The 21,546-nt window shown below is 38.4% G+C and overlaps 2 protein-coding genes across 2 annotated transcripts in view; both read right to left on the bottom strand.

Moving 5' to 3' along the window:
• Positions 1 to 21,546, bottom strand: part of MET (MET proto-oncogene, receptor tyrosine kinase) — an 811,679-nt gene that overhangs the window by 594,014 nt on the left and 196,119 nt on the right. The gene's annotated exons all lie outside the window — the stretch shown is intronic.
• The window catches only part of TES (testin LIM domain protein), a 55,344-nt gene that overhangs the window by 28,350 nt on the left and 5,448 nt on the right, over positions 1 to 21,546 (bottom strand). The window lies entirely within an intron of this gene.

Below are 21,546 nucleotides of genomic sequence, written 5' to 3'. Positions count from 1 at the left end.
CTTCTGTGGTACCTGAACAGACACCAGGCCAGCATGCACTGTAACCACTAAACTAGCTCCCAGCTCCACGATCTGATACTTTGAATGAGGTGTAGGGATTGTATTGTTGTCTTTATTACAGAAAATCATTTTTCCCAATATTAAGTAATAGTTCTTGGGAACATACTGAAAGATAAGCCAATGAGAAAGGAGGTGCATATTTAAAAATAAAACATCTACATAAGCTCACCAATTTATAAACAACATAGTTAAAGAGATCAACTGATTTAGTATAAGCCCATTGTCAAATTAATGGTAAATGCATTATTCAATATTTTAAGTAGCACATCAGTAGATACAAATTCATTACCTGATAGTGCTAAAATAAAGAGTTCAAGTCTGACAAGATTTTTTTTTCCAGTGGCATTCCATTCAGGATAATTTTTTGCTTCTGCGTGTCAATCAAGGACAGGAAATAACTCTGGATTGGTTCCTTACCTTACCTGCTTTCTACCCTATGGGGTGGTCTTTCTCTTCCCAATAAAGATCAGGGGTCTCAGAGAGAAGCTGCTTCTGGTTTCAGTTTTCCACATTTGGGCTATTCTGCCTGTTGGCCTTAGTGCTAGGAGAGGAAAGACTGGTGGAATTTTCCTGGATCTGTACCGTCCCCTTCAACTTTGTGTGGATTGTTTCCTGTGTCAGCATTTGCTATCAGACTGCACACCCATTTCCCAATCCCTTGGGATTGGGGCATGAGGCTTCTGCTTTACCTGGTGCCCCATCTATGACTAGTGAGATCTAGTGGCTCCTCAAGTGGTCAATTTCTGCTTTGAATTTTTAATTTACCTCCTATTTGATTCCAAGTTATGACAATGGCTTGGCTTTGGGTTAAGGGGCCCTGGCTTCTCTTCATGTATATCGCTACCCTCTTAATTCCAACCATCAAGATAAAAATACTGATGTTGTTATTTATATATTGGCTATTCTGGTAGTGATTCTTATTGGCATAATAGTTTATATGTACCATACAATGCAAAAAGCTCAGGTCAAGCTTCTGAAACCATGCCAACTGTTTCTGAAAAGCTTTCAACTGTCTCTGAAACATCCCATTACTATTGCTGAAATGTCTCCCAACTTCTTTTTTTTTTTTTAATTTTTTTTTTATTTAAACACCTTGATTACATACATGATTGTGTTTGGGTTTCAGTCATAAAAGGAACACCACCCATCACCAGTGCAACATTCCCATCACCCAAGTCCCAAATCTCCCTCCTCCCCACCCAACCCCCGCCTGTACCCTAAACAGGCTCTACATTTCCCTCATACATTCTCAATATTAGGACAGTTCAAAATGTAGTTATTTCTCTAACTAAACTCATCACTCTTTGTGGTGAGCTTCCTGAGGTGAGCTGGAACTTCCAGCTCTTTTCTCTTTTGTGTCTGAAAATTATTATTACAAGGGTGTCTTTCATTTTTCTTAAAACCCATAGATGAGTGAGACCATTCTGCGTTTTTCTCTCTCTCTCTGACTTATTTCACTCAGCATAATAGATTCCATGTACATCCATGTATAGGAAAATTTCATGACTTCATCTCTCCTGACAGCTGCATAATATTCCATTGTGTATATGTACCACAGTTTCTTTAGCCATTCGTCTGTTGAAGGGCATCTTGGTTGTTTCCAGAGTCTTGCTATGGTAAATAGAGCTGCAATGAATATAGGTGTAAGGAAGGGGTTTTTGTATTGTATTTTTGTGTTCCTAGGGTATATTCCTAGGAGTGGTATAGCTGGATCGTATGGGAGCTCGATTTCCAGTTTTTGGAGGAATCTCCATATCGCTTTCCATAAAGGTTGAACTAGACAGCATTCCCACCAGCAGTGGATAAGAGTTCCTTTCTCTCCACATCCCCGCCAACACTGTTTATTCTCATTCTTTGTGATGTGTGCCATTCTCTGGGGTGTGAGGTGGTATCTCATCGTTGTTTTGATTTGCATCTCCCTGATGATTAGTGATGTGGAACATTTTTTCATGTGTCTTTTGGCCATGCGTATTTCTTCTTTGTCAAAGTGTCTGTTCATTTCTTCTCCCCATTTTTTGATGGGGTTAGATGTTCTTTTCTTGTAAAGTTCTGTCAGTGCCTTGTATATTTTGGAGATTAGCCCCTTATCTGATGGGTATTGGGTGAATAGTTTCTCCCACTCAGTGGGTGGCTCTTGTATCCTGGGCACTATTTCCTTTGAGGTGCAGAAGCTTCTCAGCTTAATATATTCCCATCTGTTAATCTCTGCTTTCACTTGCTTGGAGAGTGCAGTTTCCTCCTTGAAGATGCCTGTAATGTCCTGGAGTGTTTTGCCTATGTGCCTATATATCTTATGGTTTGGGGGCTGATATCGAGGTCTTTAATCCATTTGGATTTTACCTTTGTACATGATGTTAGCTGGGGGTCTAAGTTTAATTTTTTGCAAGTGGCTATCCAATTGTGCCAACACCACTTGTTGAAGAGGCTTTCCCTGCTCCATTTAGGATTTCCTGCTCCTTTATCAAAAATTAGATGGTTGTATCTTTGGGGAACATTTTCTGAGTATTCAAGCCTATTCCACTGATCTGAGGACCTATCCTTATTCCAATACCATGCTGTTTTGATAACTGTTGCTTTGTAGTACAGTTTAAAGTTGGGAAAAGTAATTCCTCCCATATTCTTTTTCCCAATGATTGCTTTAGCTATTCGAGGGTGTTTATTGTTCCAAATGAATTTCAAAAGTGTCTGATCCACTTCTTTGAAGAATGTCATGGGTATCTTTAGAGGGATGGCATTAAATCTGTATAATGCCTTGGGGAGTATTGACATTTTGATGATGTTAATCCTGCCAATCCATGAGCAGGGTATGTGTTTCCATTTCCGTGTGTCCTCTCTTATTTCTTGGAGCAGAGTTTTATAGTTTTCTTTGTATAGGTCCTTCACATATTTAGTCAAGTTGATTCCAAGATATTTGAGTTTGTGTGGTACTATTGTGAATGGGGTTGTTTTCTTAATGTCCATTTCATCCTTATTACTATTGGTATATAGAAAGGCCATTGATTTTTGTGTGTTAATTTTGTAGCCTGCCACCTTGCTATATGAGTCTATTGTTTCTAGAAGCTTTTTGATAGAGTCTTTAGGGTTTTCTAAGTAGAGTATCATGTCATCTGCAAACAGTGAGAGCTTGACTTCTTCCTTTCCTATCTGGATTCCCTTGATATCCTTTTCTTGCCTAATCGCTATAGCAAGTACTTCCAGTGCTATGTTGAATAGGAGTGGTGAGAGAGGACAGCCTTGTCTTGTGCCAGAATTTAGAGGGAAGGCTTTCAGTTTTTCTCCATTGAGGATAATATTTGCCACTGGCTTGTGGTAGATGGCCTTCACTATATTGAGAAAGGTTCCCTCCATTCCCATCTTGCTGAGAGTTTTGATCAAGAATGGGTGTTGGACCTTACCAAATGCTTTCTCTGCATCTATTGATATGATCATGTGGTTTTTATTTTTCTTGTTATTGATGTTGTGTATTATGTTGATAGATTTACGGATGTTAAACCAGCCTTGCATTCCTGGGATGAAACCTACTTGATCGTAGTGGATGATTTTCTTAACGAGGCATTGAATCCTATTTGCCAGGATTTTGTTGAGGATCTTTGCATCTGCATTCATCAGTGATATTGGTCTGTAATTTTCTTTTTTGGTAGCGTCTCTGTCTGGTTTAGGTATCAAGGTGATGTTGGCTTCATAAAAGCTATTTGGAAGTGTTTCTGTTTGTTCAATTTCATGAAAGAGTCTTGCCAAGATTGGCAGTAGTTCCTCTTGGAAAGTTTGATAGAATTCATTAGTGAATCCATCTGGACCTGGGCTTTTGTTTTTCGGCAGACATTTGATTACTGTTTTAATTTCATCAATGGTGATGGGGGTGTTTAGATATGCTACATCCTCTTCCTTCAACCGTGGAAGATTATAAGAGTCCAAGAATTTATCCATTTCTTCCAGGTTCTCATTTTTAGTGGCGTAGAGTTTTTCAAAGTAGTTTCTGATTACCCTTTGAATCTCTGTCATATCAGTAGTGATCTCTCCTTTTTCATTCCTGATACGAGTTATCAAGTTTCTCTCTCTCTCTTTCTTTGTTAGGTTTGCCAGTGGTCTATCAATCTTGTTTATTTTTTCAAAGAACCAACTTCTGCTTTCGTTGATCTTTCGGATTGTTTTTTGAGTTTCCACTTCGTTGATTTCTGCTCTCAGCTTTGTTATTTCCTTCTGTCTTCCTATTCTTGGGTCCTTTTGTTGAGCATTTTCTAGTTCTATTAGCTGTGTCATTAAGCTACTCAGGTAAGCTCCTTCTTCCTTCCTGATGTGTGCTTGCAAAGCTATAAATTTTCCTCTCAGTACTGCTTTTGCTGTGTCCCATAAGTTCTGAGAGTTTGTGTCTTTATTGTCATTTGTTTCCAGGAACCTTTTTATTTCCTCCTTGATTTCATCTCGGACCCACTGGTTATTGAGCATGAGGCTGTTTAACTTCCAGGTGTTAAAGTGTTTCTTCTGAGTCCCTTTGGAGTTCACAAATAATTTCAGAGCCTTGTGGTCAGCGAAGGTAGTCTGCAAAATTTCTATCCTCTTGATCTTATGGAGGTATGTTTTATGTGCCAGCATGTAGTCTATCCTGGAGAATGTCCCATGTACATTGGAGAAGAATGTGTATCCAGGTTTCTGGGGATGGAGTGTCCTATATATATCCACTAGGCCTCTTTCTTCCATTTCTCTCCTCAGGTCTAGTATATTCTTGTTGGGTTTCAGTCTGGTTGACCTGTCCAGTGTTGACAAAGCCGTGTTAAGGTCCCCCACAATTATTGTGTTGTTGTTGATATTATTTTTCAGATTTGTCAACAGTTGTATTAAATATTTTGCTGGCCCCTCATTCGGTGCATATATGTTTAGGAGAGTGAATTCTTCCTGCTCTACGTACCCCTTGATTAATATAAAATGTCCATCTTTGTCCCTTACAACCTTCCTGAGTATAAAGTTTGCATTATCTGATATTAGTATGGCCACTCCAGCTTTTTTATGGGTGTTGTTTGCTTGGATAACTTTTCTCCAGCCTTTTATTTTGAGTCTATGTTTGTTCTGACTATTCAGGTGCGTTTCTTGTAGGCAGCAGAAGGTTGGATTGAGTTTTTTGATCCATTTAGCCACTCTGTGTCTCTTAACTGGTGCATTTAGTCCATTGACGTTGAGAGAAAGAATTGTCCTGGGATTTAACGCCATCTTTATTTCAAAATTTGGTGTGTCTTTTGGGTAGTCTTGTCTTAGATTAGGTCTTTCAGTTTGAAATGTCTCCCAACTTCTTAAAACGAAAGTGCTTTCCCAATAGTGGTACCTGCTATAGCCAAAAGCCTCGAGGCTGGTAATTCAACCCTGGCGCTAGACCAGAGAAGTTGCCAGCCACTGAGGTTGATTTAATAGATGAAACAAATGCTGAAAATGAGATAGTGACAGTCCAATCGGATGCTGAGTCAGAAAGCAGATCTGTAAGGTTACCACCCACCCTGTCACCACCGCCACTTCATAGAGTGTGGGACAAACTCCATGTCTCCCCACTTCCACTGCAACCTCGAAGACTGTGTGTGATTCGAATCAGACCCAGAACCATCTCCTCACATTAGGAAAACAAGCAAATCCCAACCTAAAGCATTTTAAACATGGAATATCTTGGTCGATTTAAGAAAGTGTGCTCGGGGCAAGAGCAGTGGAGCAAGTGGTAGAGCATTTGCTTTGTGCATGCTAGTCTAGTAGTCTAGGAAGGACCGACTTGGTTCGATCCCCCAGTGTCCCATATGGTCCCCCAAGCCAGAAGCTATCTATATCTGAGCACATAGCCAGGAGTAACCCCCTGAGTATCTCTAGGTGTGGCCCAAAAAGCAAAAAAAAGCATTTTTAGCATTTTTAGAGTATGGTCCACTTTCTCCATTTTGTGTTGAATTCCTTGCTACCTGGAATGATGGTGGGTGATGGACCCATCTGGACTTTAATACTGTGGCTAAGACCTGCCTGAGTGTTTCCCAACTTTTACAGTGGAACATGTGGTTTTCTGATAGAGCTAAAACTGAGCTTAATAGCCTAGATCAGTGTTTTTCAACCTTTTTGTGCAAAGGCACACTTTTTTCATGAAAAAAAAAATCACGAAGCACACCACCATTAGAAAATGTTAAAAAATTTTAACTGTGTCTATATTGACTATATATAAAGTAATTCTTTTGAATAGTAATAAACACAAAGAAATTATTTTATAATTATTTCATTATGAAATAAATATTTTGAAATAATAAACCTAATGATTGGTCTATTTGTGAGCCGAAGCCACATGTTATGGATAAAATTGGAATTTTCCCTATGGCACACCAGACAATAGCTAATGGCACACTAATGTGCCGTGACAGAGTGGTTGAAAAAACGCTAGCCTAGATCACTCTGGATGGCAGGATGCAGAGTTGTCTTATGAGCTGTTAATAGGGGAAGGGGCTTTCACAAACACATACAAGCAGGCAAATTTACCCCATGATGATTTGCAAATCGTCAGAGAAATTATATTAAGTATTTGGGAAAAAATTGATGTAGATGCTGAATTTAAGGTAGTTTTAGGGGCCGGAGAGACAGCATGGAGGTAAGGCATTTGCCTTTCATGCAGAAGGACAAATCCTGGCATCCCATATGGTCCCCCACGCCTGCCAGGAGTGATTTCTGAGTGTGGAGCCAGGAGTGACCCCTTAGCACTGTAGGGTGACCCAAAAACTGAAAAAAAAAAGATAGTTTTACAAAAATCTTTCAAACTGCTTCAGAGCCATATGCAAAATTTCTGGGCAAACTGGCAAATGCTATCCAGAGGCAAGCTAAAGACTTGTACAACAGGTCCTGACAAAAACATTAGTCTTTTAAAAAGGCCAATGAAAATTGTCAGACTATTTTATATCCCATTAGGGAGAGAGATGTCATGGGATTTCTACATGCTTGTAGAAATACTGGACATGCAATTTTACCACCCCTTTAGCAACCTATGGAGTATAGAGGCAAACTACAGAGAACCATAACAGATACTATTATCCGGACCAGGTGGACTCCATTCAAGGAAACCTCCTGGACTTTGTCTGAGGTGTGGCAAAAGACTCCATTAGGCTAGAGATTATTTCTCATCTTCTTATCATGCCTTAAGTAAATGGGGAAGAGGTCCAAACTCAGCTCTATGAGTTCAGGTCAGATGCTTTAATTGTAGCAAAATGGGACATTTACATAGAGACTGCAGGGATGCCACCCTTTTCTGTCTCAGCTCCCAGACTTGAGGACAAGACCTAATTATTTATTCTTTGATAACTTGGTCAAGGGCCATTTTAGGCCCCACAAAATTAGGAAACATTTTTGTCAAAAATTCAGCTTCCCAAACTAGCCCAAGAGAACTCCAAAGCATAAACTCATTAAAGCCAGCTATCTCAGGAAACTGTGCCTTTCCTGAGCTGTGTACCCTACCCTGGAGAAATAAGCATAATAATCAGCCCAGTGCCCTTACAAGCTAAGATCTGGCATAAAAAGACCGATTCCTTCAGGAGCTGTACGGTTGCTAATGGGAGAAGCAGTCTGACTATTAAAAGTATTTCTGTACATCCGGGAATCATAGATTCTGACCACATTGGAGAAATAACAGTTCTTATTTCCAGGCCCACCCACAGTTTGTACTTTTAAAAAAGGTGAAAACATAGCTCAAATTTTATTACTTTCTTATGTTATTCCTAGCAGACCAGAACACATCGGGGAAGGGGGTTACAGAAGTATGAATCTTTTACTAATGTTTCTGCTAATATCTTTTTTTTAACATTTTTTTCTTTATTTTGGTTTTCGGGCCACACCCAGCAACACTCAGGAGTAACTCCTGGCACTGTGCTCAGAAATTGCTCCTGGCAAGATTGGGGAGCAATGTATGATGCTGGGAATAAAACCGGGTCTGGCCTGAGTTGGCTGCATGCAAGGCAAACACCCTACTGCTATGTTATCACTCCAGCCCCTTTGCTAATTTCTTAAAAGGCTATCTTACTAAGCTTAAAGAACATGCAAATTTGAAGGAATGTTTCATTCTGGTACTGAAGTTTCTGTGATTGCTTTAAAACATTGGCCCATGGGGCCACAGTGGTAGCACAGTAGTAGGGTGTTTGCCTTGTACGCGGCTTACCCAGGAAGGATACTGGTTCAATTCCTAGCATCCCATATGATTCCCTGAGCCAGGAGTGATTTCTGAGTGTAGAGTCAAGAGTAATACCTGAGTGCCACAGGGTATGCCCCCCCAAAAAACAAACAAACAAACAAAAAATTGGACCAGTAATTGGGCTTTGCAAGATATTCTTTATAACCTGAAGAGAATGTATTATTTTGCCTTCAGCATCTGTCCATCAAAGATCAATATTTTTAAGGTGTATGGTACCAGAAAGTCAGCAAGCGGCTTTTTGATAGTATATGACTACAATTTACTTGAAACTCTGTGAGCATGCATAGACAATGAGAGCAGAGTACCACATTCTTCGCCCAACCCCCTTTCAAATCACCAGCTCAGATTTTTTTTTTTTTTTGGTTTTTCGGGCCACACCCGTTTGATGCTCAGGGATTATTCCTGGCTAAGTGCTCAGAAATTGCACCTGGCTTGGGGAGACCATATGGGATGCAGGGGGATTGAACCTCGGTCCTTCCTTGGCTAGCGCTTGCAAGGCAGACACTTTACCTCTAGCACCATCTTGCCGGCCCCTGGCTCAGATATTTCACCTTTTCATCCAATACCACTTCAGCCACTAGCTCAGAAATTTCACTTTTTTAATTGGGCACTGGATTACAGTGTTTTTTTTTTTACTGGCATGGGTTAGAGCATCTAACACACAATCCAATTAAATGGAAATCAAATGTCTCACTTTGGATTTCACAGTGGCCCATGAATAACATAAAATTAGGTGCTGAAAAACTTAGTTAATGAACAACTAAGACTCGAACACATTGAAACCTACTTTTGTGAATGGAATTTAAAATGGTGAGATGATATCAAGAGACACTTCGTGATACCCTGACTTCAACTTAGGATCTGTGCAAAAACCAAGATTTCTAATTACTGAAGCCTGACTGCAACAACCGTATTTGAGGAGAACTTTTCCTGGGACCATGAAGAAAGACTTCGGGGCTAGACAAATTAGAATACTTGGAGCCTGTAGTTGGTCTTATGCCAGGATGCTTCATAGATAAAATCACCGTTTTTAGGCCAAAGGTTTTTTTTTTTCTATTGTCCCCAATTTTTGTTGTGCCTATGCAAAAATCTGCCACCCTTTTTATCTTTTAGATAGAGGCTTCTGCCTTTTGCTTAGTACACCTTGGGACACAAATACTTTGTTTTACTCCGTATTTCCACACTTTTCTATAAAGTTAAGAAGGGGGAAATGAAACTGATTTTCATTCTATTCAGGATAATTCTTCTTTGCTTGTTCTTTTCTATCAAAAACTGAAAGTATCTTTGGATTAGTTCCTTATCTTATGTGTTCTCCATCCTAGGGGTGGTGGTCTTTCTCTTTCCAATAAAAAAGGGGTCCCAGGGAGAAGCTGCTTGTGGTTTCAGATTTCCACAACTGGGTTATTCTGATGGCTGGCCTTAATGTTAGGAATAGAAAACTTGTGGTGGAATTTTCCTGGATCAATTACGTGTGAATTATTTCCTGTGTCGGCATTTGCTGTCAGACCACACACCCATTTCCCAATCCTTTAGGAATGGAGCATGAGGTTTTTCTTCAATTATGTAACCTTTACCAAGCTGTGTACTTGTCGTTTTACAACTAAAATAAACTGTAAATCGTTCCTTAAACTATGCCCTGAACTGTAAAGTTGCCTTCCTTCCTTCTGTGAAAAAATTATCACATTCTTTGTTCATAACTAATGGCATAATCAAAGAATCAGCCAATCTATTGTTGGCTCAGGAGAAATCCCTCATCTCCAGCACCCTAAGAGTAACTTACACCCACAGTGGCTTTTCTCCTTTACCATATCATCATTACTCATTTTCAAAAGAAATGAAATTCTCAAAATTATACACCTAATTTTAACACAAATGAACTTTTTTGTTTTGTTTTGTTTTTAACTAATCTCTTTCCTTTTCACCAATGTGGGAATAAATGGTATTGAATAAATGATAGTGAAACTTATCATTTCAGTTCCCTGGTCCTTTAAAATTCAAAGGAGATATTATTCCCTTCTGGTTGCCAGATCAGAAAACCAAAACCTACACCAAAACTCAGGGTCTGAGTTGGTGGCACCATGCTATTGGGCCAGACCTCCACACAGTGAGCTCTGCAATTATCCAAGAAGAGTAGATATTCATTTCTGAACCCCTGGACCCGAATGACTAGCTATCCCTCATGTTACCTGGAATGCCAAACTAGAAATAAATTCTAGAATTCAAGTTGCTTTATAGAGTAAAAATACAAATCTGGAAAGTAAAAAAAAAAAAAAAAAAAAAAAGCTATTTTTAACAAAAGATCAAAAAAATGCCCAACACCAAAATCAGCAAACAGGTGAAGGAAATATGATCAAAGCAGAGAAATGCCTTAAGCAGAAGCAAATAAATGGCAGCAGAGACAGAGTGTAAGACTAGACAAAAAGCACTCAACAAGCAACAGGGAGGCTAGCAGGGGAATAGGGTACCCCCTATTTGTTTCTTTTATTGAGGAAGAAATAAATCTGGAGTAAATATTTAGCATGGCTTGGGTCATCTTCTGATGTTTAACAAAAACATTCCCATAGACAGGATAAATTATGCAGACAAGGTGGGAGGGGCAACAGCACCCCTCAATAATCTCTCTCTCTCTTTCTCACTTTCTCTCTCTCTCTCTCTCTTTCTCTCTCTCACACACACACACAAATTGAGATTGAGGAAACACAGAACATATCAATGAAAGCAAAAAAGTAAATGAGTGGAACGAGGTCTTGGCAATATGATATACTCACTACTTCTGCAATTAAAGCCAACAATCAAACAGAAAAGATAGTCTTTAAAATCCATACTTAGGGTTGGAATAATAGTTGAAAAGTTAGGGATTTTTGCCTTGCACACAGCCAACCTAGGTTCAATCCTTGGAAACCCCATATGGCTCTTTGAGCCCCACCAGTTGTAATTTTTGAGCAGCAGATCCAGAAGTAAGCCCTGAGCACTGCATGGTATGGCAAAAAAAAAAAAAAAAAAAAGTCATAATTAAGGTAGGAGTGTGGTACAGCAAGTAGGGTGCTTGCCTTATAGATGTCCATCTTCACCCCCAGCACTACATATGGTTCCCTGAGCAGAGGCAGGAGTAATCCCTGAGTATAGCTGGGTGTGGCCCCAAAACAAAACAAAAAATCAAACAAAAAGCTATGAAAGCTTGATTCTTGGACTGTTTTAAAAAATATGTGATAATTAGCTATGGTGTATAGTAAGGAAAGAGTACAGAATGACATGGCTATAGATGTGAAAGAATAAAAAAAAACAGAACTGGGAACATATAAAAAATCACTTGAGGAAAATCAAAACTGTTGTGTTTAGCAGAAGAATATCATTACCAAGTTTCAGTAATACTTCTAAGTCGCTTTCCTTTCTTCTCTACCTTAGAATAAGGAAATAGAACTAGACCAACTCCAAGGTATCTTTTAGTTTTAACATTATGACTATAAACATGCTTCAGATTAAGTTCATCTTAGGTATTATTCAGTATGGTCATGTGCCCAATATTTACTAGTAGAAAATAATAAATTGAGAATGAAGATATTATAATTTTAAAAATTAAATCAGAATCCTGGAGTCAGTACAACAGGTAAAGTGTTTGCCTTGCACATGGGCAACATTAGTTTGATCTCCAGCATCCCATATGGTCCCCTAAGCACTGCCAGATGTGGTTCCTGAGTGAAAAACCAGGTATACTATTAAGCATTGCTGGGTATTCCATCCTCCCCAAAATAAAAAAATTTTTTAAACTGTTATTTACAAGAATGGCTTATTTGTTTGTTTTAGGTCAAACTTGGAAGTGTGTAGGAGCTACACTGTGCTCAATTCTTGGTGGAAAGTAGCCCCTGACAGCGCTCAGGTAACCAGGTGTTTTGCCAGGGATTGAACCAATGCTTCCCACATGGAAAGCATGTATACCATCAGCCCTTTTATGCTTTATGGGAAGTCAGGGGATTGTTCCTGGCAGTGCTCAAAGAACTATGTAGTGCCAAGAGGTTGAAATTATGCCTTCTACATGCAATGCATATATTCTAACCCTTTTTAAGCCCTGGAATAGTTTAGAAAGAGGGGTATATTCTAGAGGATAAGACTCAGCTCTGTTGCATGTAATTATTTTAAGTTTAATACAATATTCCTCAAAAAGTAACAGTGCATAAAAACACATGTTTTTCGTAAGTGCACAAGTCCCAAAGCTATTTTACTGCATATAATTTTAGCAACTTATTCTGGCAAGCATGAATACAAGACTCTAACAAATTAAAAAAAAAGAATCTAACAAATTATTATTTCTTTTTTAGTATCCAAGAAAATAAGTCCTCTGGACTGTTTCTGAAAATCTACAGTACAGTTTTAAAATATCTGTCAAAGACTTCTAAACAAATAAATATAGTAAAACACTAGTCATAAACAAATAAGACTTTTAAAATATCCCTATCCAAAGGCTCCAGACCTGACTCAAATCCCCAGAATGTATGCTTCCAAATGCCTCTCTATCATTTGATTATGTTGGAGTAAAAAATGAAAATGGGATCAATTTCTCCATATTTATAATTTCAGGCAACCAGATAGTCTGGCAACATTTCAGTTGACCCTTCTAATCTAGGAAAGGGTATTATATATCAGGTGCTTTCAAGAAGAAAAGAAGGGTAGGGAACATCTGGTATTTCAAACATGGTCAGAGTTGATTTGGAGATAATTTGGGTCTGGAAGATATTATGTAGTATTCAGGGTGAGATCATCTAATTCCTGCTGTTTTTATAACCAAGTTTCACTCTGGAAAAAGATTTCATATGTGGTTACTAAACAAGCAAGTGGTACTAAGGTTTCTTTAATCATCCTGGAATGAAGCTGACCAAGGTAGATTACATAAAATATACACATTCCACTCTGTTTCTGTGCATGTCGATCATACATATGCATGATCACATATTATGATCATTGTACAGTCAAACATTTTAGATGTTCTTCATAGAAATTCATACTGACGAAGGAACTGCATTTCTAAACAAATTATGCATTTCTAAACAAATTATTCCTCTCAGCACATGGATCTCTTAGAAACCTAGTATAATCTGGAAATCCCCTCCCACTAAATCAATAGTTTTATTAATCGAACACAGACTTTTAGGTTGTTGATATTAAATTTTTCTGCCTGTTTTTCAATGTCTAAGAAGATTTCCAGTACCAAAATGAGATTGTCAATAATAAAAAAAATAATAATAGTATTAATAAGAGGGGGTGGATTACATTTGAAAAACAACAACAAAACAAAAAATATAGGGGCCAGAGAGACAGCACCACCACCATCTGGCCCACCTGGGTTCAATCCCTGCCACTGCATATAAACCTCCAGGTTCCACAAGAGTGAGTCCCAAAAGTAAACTCTTAAGTACAGCGAGGTGTGGCCCTTCAAAAATAAATAAAATTGAGTAATATCCCTTCCTGTAATTTCTCTAGAATAGTTGATTCTTAACTTTTCTTTTACTAAAAGCATTGTGATTTGCAAAGTTATTCACAGCTAAGTTTTAGACATCCAATGTTTTGACACCAACCAACTACCAGTGTCAACCTCCCTCCACTAATGTTCCCAGAATCCATCTCACATCCCATACCTCACCCCTCTCTCCACCCCCACCCACATCCGGCCTGTCATAATAATAGGTACCTTTTATGTTTGGGTCTCATGATTTCAGGTTGCATATCCATGGCTTGAATATTTACTTCTGTCTTTCCTTAACACCAACAATGCAATTGAGTACCCTTGAGTTTTCCTCGTTATTTCTTATCTTTCTCCTCCACTATTATTTCTTTCTTTCCTTCTTCTCGATATACTCTGGAGCCAAGTGTTCTAGACAAACCCCATTTAAACCACTGCAATCCTTCAAGTAGTTATTCTAAATGTTATATATGTGTGCTATCATCCTTTATTTATCCTTCTTCTGACTTACTTCATTTAACAAGTTATCTTCCGGTTTCATCCATGTTGCAGCAAATTGCATGATTGCATCATTCCTTAGAGCTACATAGTATTCCATTGTAAATATGCACTACATCATCATGATCATTCATCTGTTGTTGGGCATCTAGGGTGATTCCAACTTATAACTAATGTACTGAGTGCTAAGATGAATAATTATGTGCATGCTACATTCTTTTGAATGAATTTTTTTTGGTCCTGGGAATAGATACCAAAAGTGGAATTGCTAGGTCATATGGAACCTGAGTTTACCAAGAATCCTCCATACTGTTTTCACAGAAGTTGAACCTAATAACATTTCTACCAGCAGAGGATGAGAGTTCCTTTTTTTGCCATAACCCCACCAATACATTGTTTCCAGTACTTTTGATATGGGCCATCCTCACTGGTGTAAGATGGTATCTCAGAGTCATCTTGATTTGGATTTCCCTAATTATAAGTGATGATGAGCCTGTTGGTCTTCCTCAGAGAGATGTTTATTCAAGTCCTCTCTCCATTTCTAATGGAGTATTTTGATTGAAGGAACAATTAATTTTTATCACAAAAAAATAGTTCACCTATCAGAAACTCCTCCTTTCCAGACAAATCTGAGACAAATTTATTGATAAAGACCCTGAATGTCTGCATAACAGGTGCGTAAAATTAACTATCCTCTTTCATGTTCTCTCAGTTTTCCCCCCCTCTTCCTTCCTACCTCTTTCTCATCTCTCCAAAGCCAGGGGTATGAGTTCAGTAAAATCTCCACCAACCTGATACTAAATAGAGTGCATCCAGTGTTGCAGTATGAAAAATGCTTTAAAACACTTAAACACAAGTAAACAAATTCAATCTCAATATTGAGAAGTTTTATTCAAAAACATATAAACCTATCACTTGTATCTGACAATTATTTGCTGTATACATAGAAGATTTGATATTTATGTCCTGATAGAAATCAAAATATTCTTTTGTGTTCAAATCAATAAATTCCTAGATTACCTATAGAAAATTTCATGATTACAAATAAATCCAAAGTTTAGGGGCTGAAAACAAACATCTCACATACATGCTTTATGACATGGCAGCCAGTTCACCCTTAGTAAAGTAATCCCAAAGAGAGTGAGAGCACCCAACACAGAAGCTGTAGTCACTTGACTTCAGAAGTGAGAAGTTGCATACCATAATTTCTACCAATTATTTTCTTCAACAGCAATGAACTGGATTCTCTCTATACTCTAGGGCAAAGGAATGTGCAACAGTAAGAATTCTAGGAAGTTGGAACTCAAAATTCTAGGAGGTGGGATACTGAGAGCAATGAGAGCAGTGTCAGTCAATGGGTGTTAAAAAGTTGAAAAGCACTGGTCTACAATTTTGCTTATATTAACTGCTGGTCTGTGGACAGGAAGGAACAAGAGGTATTGGCCTGCAGAGGTACACAGTTGAAGAACACTGCCTACCACAATTCTTTTTCCTGCTCTTTTAAAAATTACCTCCTCTTGAATTTGTTACTTTGAGAAAAACAGTGCAGGCCACACAAAAATGTGACAATTTATAGGTTATAACAGCTGTTGAAATGACTTGATAGTTAATAATGCCATCTTATTATTAACTTTAAAGGTGATTTTAAAAACCTGATTCCATGAGACAATATTAGATCCTATTAGAAGAATTTGGTTAGTGACTATTCTGAAGAGTGGATTAGCTGTATAATGAGGGTGCTGAGAAAGTCTATAATCCAAACCGTGATGCTGCTATCATTTTTGCCAGTCCTAAGAGCTGCAGTAATATTGTACGTTCAAAAGCAACCTACTAATTTTTAACAGATGGGTGAGGACCTGGAAATCTGACTAAAATCAAGAGATTCATTGCACTATTCCCTAAGAGTTTATCCAAGCATGTCAAGGGAGGAGAGCAATTGCATCCTTCAGGAGCAGAGGATGAAGGAAAGGCTGAGCCCTGGCTCAGAGCGATATCAGAGGCTAATCCCAGGGGAGCAGAAGGATGCTTGGGGACTGGAGTGTAAAGCCTGAATAAAGAGAAAGCAAAGAAAACAGCAGGTGGGGAAGTACAAGACAATCTCCTTTTGTGCTTTTGTCTGGGATTAGTATTTAGCACAAAATCAAAGCCTTGATTAGAACACCTTGGTGTCTTGGAAAGTGGGAAAAGCAGGGAAAGCTGCAAGAACTCCACTGCCAACTCTTTCATTTGTGTATCACATACATGTTATGTTTAGATATTTCTTATCTATATGTTGCCTAGTCTTTTCACATGAGGGATTGTTTACTCTAGAAAAGATGAATGCTCACATGATGTTCTGTGTAAACAGAACAAAGTTTCAAGTAATGTTTTTTACCCATCTTTCATTTTTTCACCTATGAGTAGTTTAGACTCAGGCTTTCTGATCTATATTTAGGGTACAGCCTAAAGACTTCCCGCTACAAAACTACAAGATACCACCTCTACTGCACTGTTCAGAGAAAACAAATATATAACCAAAATATCTACAATGGCAAATTTTAACTTGTCAAAATTTAAATAACTATTTAACTTAACTTTCCTCGATGAAATAGCAAATCAAAAAGTAAAAATGAGAATGATTTCAACTAGAAAGTCTATTCTCATGAAACCAATGTTGTCTAAGTAGCTAGCTATTATTCCCTCTGATGTAAAAAGGCACATGGGTTGAGAGTGGAGAAAGCCTTTCCTGAGCCTTTTCCATAGTTAGCCACAATGGGAGACTCAGATGACTGACACCTTAGCAATTCTGGGGCTGTAACTTATTAACACACACACACACACACACACACACACACACACACACACACACGCACACGCACACGCACACGCACGCGCACGCGCACGCGCACGCGCACGCGCACGCGCACGCACGCACGCTCGATATATCTCTAAAATAGTGATTTAATGCAACAAATATTTATTCTGTAGTTTCTTTTTTTTGTTGTTGCTGTTTTATCTTTTTTGGGGGGCCACACCCAGTGGCTCAGGGGTTACTGCTGGCTATGCACTCAGAAAACACTCCTGGCTTGGGGGTGGACCATATGGGACGCCAGGGGATTGAACCGCGGTCTGTCCTAGGCTAATGCTGGCAAGGCAGACACCTTACCTTTCTGCACCACAACTCCGGCCCCTATTCTGTAGTTTCTTATCATGACAGTCTCCCTTCTGCTTCTGCAACTTACAACCTTGGGTTGAGTGCAGCAGGATGGTTCTCATGATCTGGGCTCTTTGAGGCACATTTGTTTTAAAGGGATCTCGGTTGCAAGATCATATGGTATCTCTTAAAGATTTTTAAGAAATTTCTATAGTTTTTCATGAAGGCTGTACTCAATTACACTTTCACCAATATAACATTATACCAGAGTTTATTCCCAATATCCTAGCCAAGATTTGTTTCTATGGTTTGGTTTTCATATGACCTACTATCATATGAAATATGTCTAGTATAAGAATGAGTTTTCATTTCAAAATGTGCAATTCTGTTCATCTTATGCCATAGTGAGATGGGTGGTTGCAACCCATTTTAGATTTAAAAAAAGAAATCCCCCAAATAAGGTTAAATAAGTAACTTTGTAATTTAACAAATGACACTGGTAAGAAACCAAACCTATGATTCTAAAGCTGATATTAACTTCACTACAATTCTGGATCTCCAAACATTTTACTTATGTAAAGGTTTAACTAACTACAAAACAAACACCAGCTTAAAGAACTCTAGTAACATGGATCAAGCATTTCCTTGAGCTAGCAATGCTAATCAAGCAGGCAATGTTCTAAGTGTCTGCCTGCATATTACTGTGTTAATCAAACACTTTCAGACACAAAAGAGAAAAGAGCTGGAAGTTCCAGCTCACCTCAGGAAGCTCAGCACAAAGAGTGATGAGTTTAGTTAGAGAAATAACTACATTTTGAACTGTCCTAATAACGAGAATGTATGAGGGAAATGGAGAGCCTGTTTAGAGTAAAGGCGGGGGTCGGGTGGGGAGGAGGGAGACTTGGGACATTGGTGATGGGAATGTTGCACTGGTGATGGGTGGTGTTCTTTACATGACTGAAACCCAAACACAATCATGTATGTAATCAAGGTGTTTAAATAAAAAAATAATTAAAAAAAAGTATTATCTGAGGCCAGGGAGACAATACAGTGGGCCCCATTAAGCCAAAAACATTAGGAAACCATTCAAATATCTAGAGGAGCATCAAACTGGAATTCAAGCCAGTGTCTGGAGATAGCAAAATCCTTTCTACTTTTTCTACACTCCCTAACTCTGTCACAGTAAGAGTGGGCAACATAGTTACATAGCAGAATTGTATCCTCTGAATAATATTCTGTGATATTATCTGAGAAATGAACTAACCAAGCATCTCTATTGTTCTGACTTGTAGTATCTGGAAAGAACCAGGGCTTCTACGTCACCAAAACCTTTTTGGCCTTTTATTCTCTCTAACATCTATCTGTCTGTTTTTCTATTTCTTTTCTTCTTTTTTTTCCTTGGCAGGAACAGAGCTCAGGAGGCCTAAGGACCCCTACAGAAATTTGTGGACAAGTAGGCCAGTAGCTCAATGTGAGGACTTAAAAGATGTAGAGATGCTTAAATTCCAGTTCTAAGGCCCTTTGGTGAACAGGACAAACTAAGGGCACTGTTACAATACTCTTAAATTGCCAGGGCTGATGATGCTCAGGAGACACGTTGGGAGACTGAACCTTGCAAAGCATGTACCTTTATCATTATAGTGTCTCTAACCCTGCCTATTTTTAAGAGGTAGCTTTCTATTTCACTACAATTGGCAGAAACATCCAGCACCATTTGAATGTTTGTAAACTCTATTTGGGGGCTAGAGTGCTTGCCTTGCATCATCAACCTGGATTTAATGCCTGGCATCCCATATGGTCTCTCAAGTACTGCCAGGAATAATTCCGAAGTGCAGAGTCAGAAGTAATCTCTGAACTGCTTTCTATTTATTGCAGATTTTAAAAGATAGAATTTTGTAATTCTCCTTAAAAACTATTTTCCTTCATACAATAGGGAGATCTCATGACTGAATCTAGACAAGTTTGTGTCTCAAAACAAAATAATAACTGGATTTGAAGGGGAGGCCTTAAAATTTAAGCAACAGTTACTGCAAGGTTAGTTTTCCCTTTAGCCTTGATAGTCAAAGACTTTCATTTCTGTAAGAGTGGTCTGGAAAGTAAAGTACTCTAATAGAGAAAATACCTGATCCCCCAATTTCTCTAGGGTTTTACTCTAGGTCACAGTGGTCTTCAAACTATGGCCCGCGGGCCACATATTGTATTTGTATCTGTTTTGTTTCTTCATTGAAAAATAAGATATATGCAGTGTGCATAAGAATTCGTTCAGAAGTTTTGTTTTTACTATAGTTAGACCCTCCAATGGTCTGAGGGAATGTGAACTGGCCCCCTGTTTAAAAAGTTTGAGGACCCCTGCTAACAGATGAGGTAGATAAGTAATTACTCCAGTTCATTTCTACATAGTATTATTAAATATTCTCACCCTGGCGCTAAAAAATCACTCCTGGTGGCTCAGGGGACCATATCAGATGCCGGATCAAACCTGGATCAGCCTCATGCAAAGCAAATGCCCTATCCTCTGTGCTACTGCTCTGCCTCAAGAACAAGCATTTTTATTGTACGTCAGAATCCCATAAACAAACAGCAGATTCATTATCTTTACTTGGTGGCATATTATACAACAAGGCTTTGATAATACTAAGTTCATGTAAACAGATATCCACCTGACTCCTACATGATCATTTTTCAATGAAACAAGGTGTCACTTCATCTTCAAACAAGGTGAGGGCAAGTTCTCTGACTTACAGATTCAACAAGACATATATGCCAAGCTTTTGGTCATTTTCTCAATAGACTTTGAGTTCTGACAACAAACTTGCAAATTATCTTTAGTGAGTTAAGAATGATTCAGCATTTTAGAGATTCAATATATTTCAATATAGTTGAAATACTACAAGTAGCTTTCTTGTAACTAAGCAGATGAGATCTCAGCAAATCTTTCTCCTTGACTTCTCATCCAGTTCTCTTTCAAGTCTTGATTAAAAGCAAGCCAATCCCTAAACTATAGTCTCCTTTGAAAATGACCAAAGTAACAGCAGTTGTACCTGGACTTCAATAAAGGCTATGGCTTATAGATGCAGTGTGACTGAAACATGACAACTTCCAGTTTGTCCTCAAAGCATAGTTACCAAGTCTCTTCAGATTCTTCTATTACTTTCAGTTCTTTACTGATACTCTTTTGTCAAAAGAAAACTAATTATAGTGGTAGGTTAAGAAGTAAAAGAAGAATACTTAAGTCAGATAAAGGTAACAGCATGAGCTTACAATAGACAATTAAGAGTCATTTACCCTCTGTTCTAATTTCCCATTATTTAAGTAAAAAGAGTTGGGTGAATAGGGAAACACAGAACAGGTAGAACTAAATTTGACAAGAGATTTTTCCTCTTGGTAGTACTGAGGAGAGGGGTGCAGGGCCGCACACATGCAAGACAAGTGCTCTACTGCTTAAGCTACAGCACAAGCATTGACTGGAGTTCTCTTGTGTAGAATGAAAGATCGGAGGCTAGATAGTTAAACTGAATAAAATGTAAATTAGTCCCCATTGATCCTAATAATATGCTTAACACAAATCTTAGTATTATTTTACATAAAAGATACTCAAATGGGGCTGGAGCAGTGGTGCAAGTGGTAGGGCATTTGCCTTATACATGCTAACCTAGGACAGACCTTGGTTCAATCCTCGGCATCCCATATGGTCACCCAAGCCAGGAGCAATTTCTGAGCACATTGCCAAGAGTAACCCCTTAGTGTCACCTGCTGTGGCCCCAAACCCCCAAAAAATGATCTCAAATACCAGAGGTGAATTTATCAATTACCAAATTACCGAATTATTTATCCTTAAAAGTCTTAGAAATCTTAGTGATTAGAAATCATCATTTTAGCTACCATAAATGACAGCAATAACCAAACAAAAATTAGTACTGACTGCAAACAGGAAACACAACCCAACAATGACACTGGTATAAGGAATTTGTTATCAGGAGAGTTCGTTTGTCTGTGTACTTTGTATATCTATAATGTTGTAAGTACTTTAGCCTAATCAATTTACAAGCTTTCACATTCTAATACATAAAAGCTGCTTTCCCAATTTGTTTCTGTTTGCCACTAATAGAATTAAACTAATTACAGAGTGTGTATAGCCAGTGACCAACTCTAGATTCAGCACTAAAATAGCTCTTTCCCCAGGCTAGAAATCTACTACTAATATGTAGAGTT

This window comes from Suncus etruscus, chromosome 1, assembly GCF_024139225.1.
Source record: "Suncus etruscus isolate mSunEtr1 chromosome 1, mSunEtr1.pri.cur, whole genome shotgun sequence".
Classification (NCBI taxonomy): Eukaryota; Metazoa; Chordata; class Mammalia; order Eulipotyphla; family Soricidae; genus Suncus; species Suncus etruscus.
This window is presented reverse-complemented; position numbering and strand designations above follow the sequence as displayed.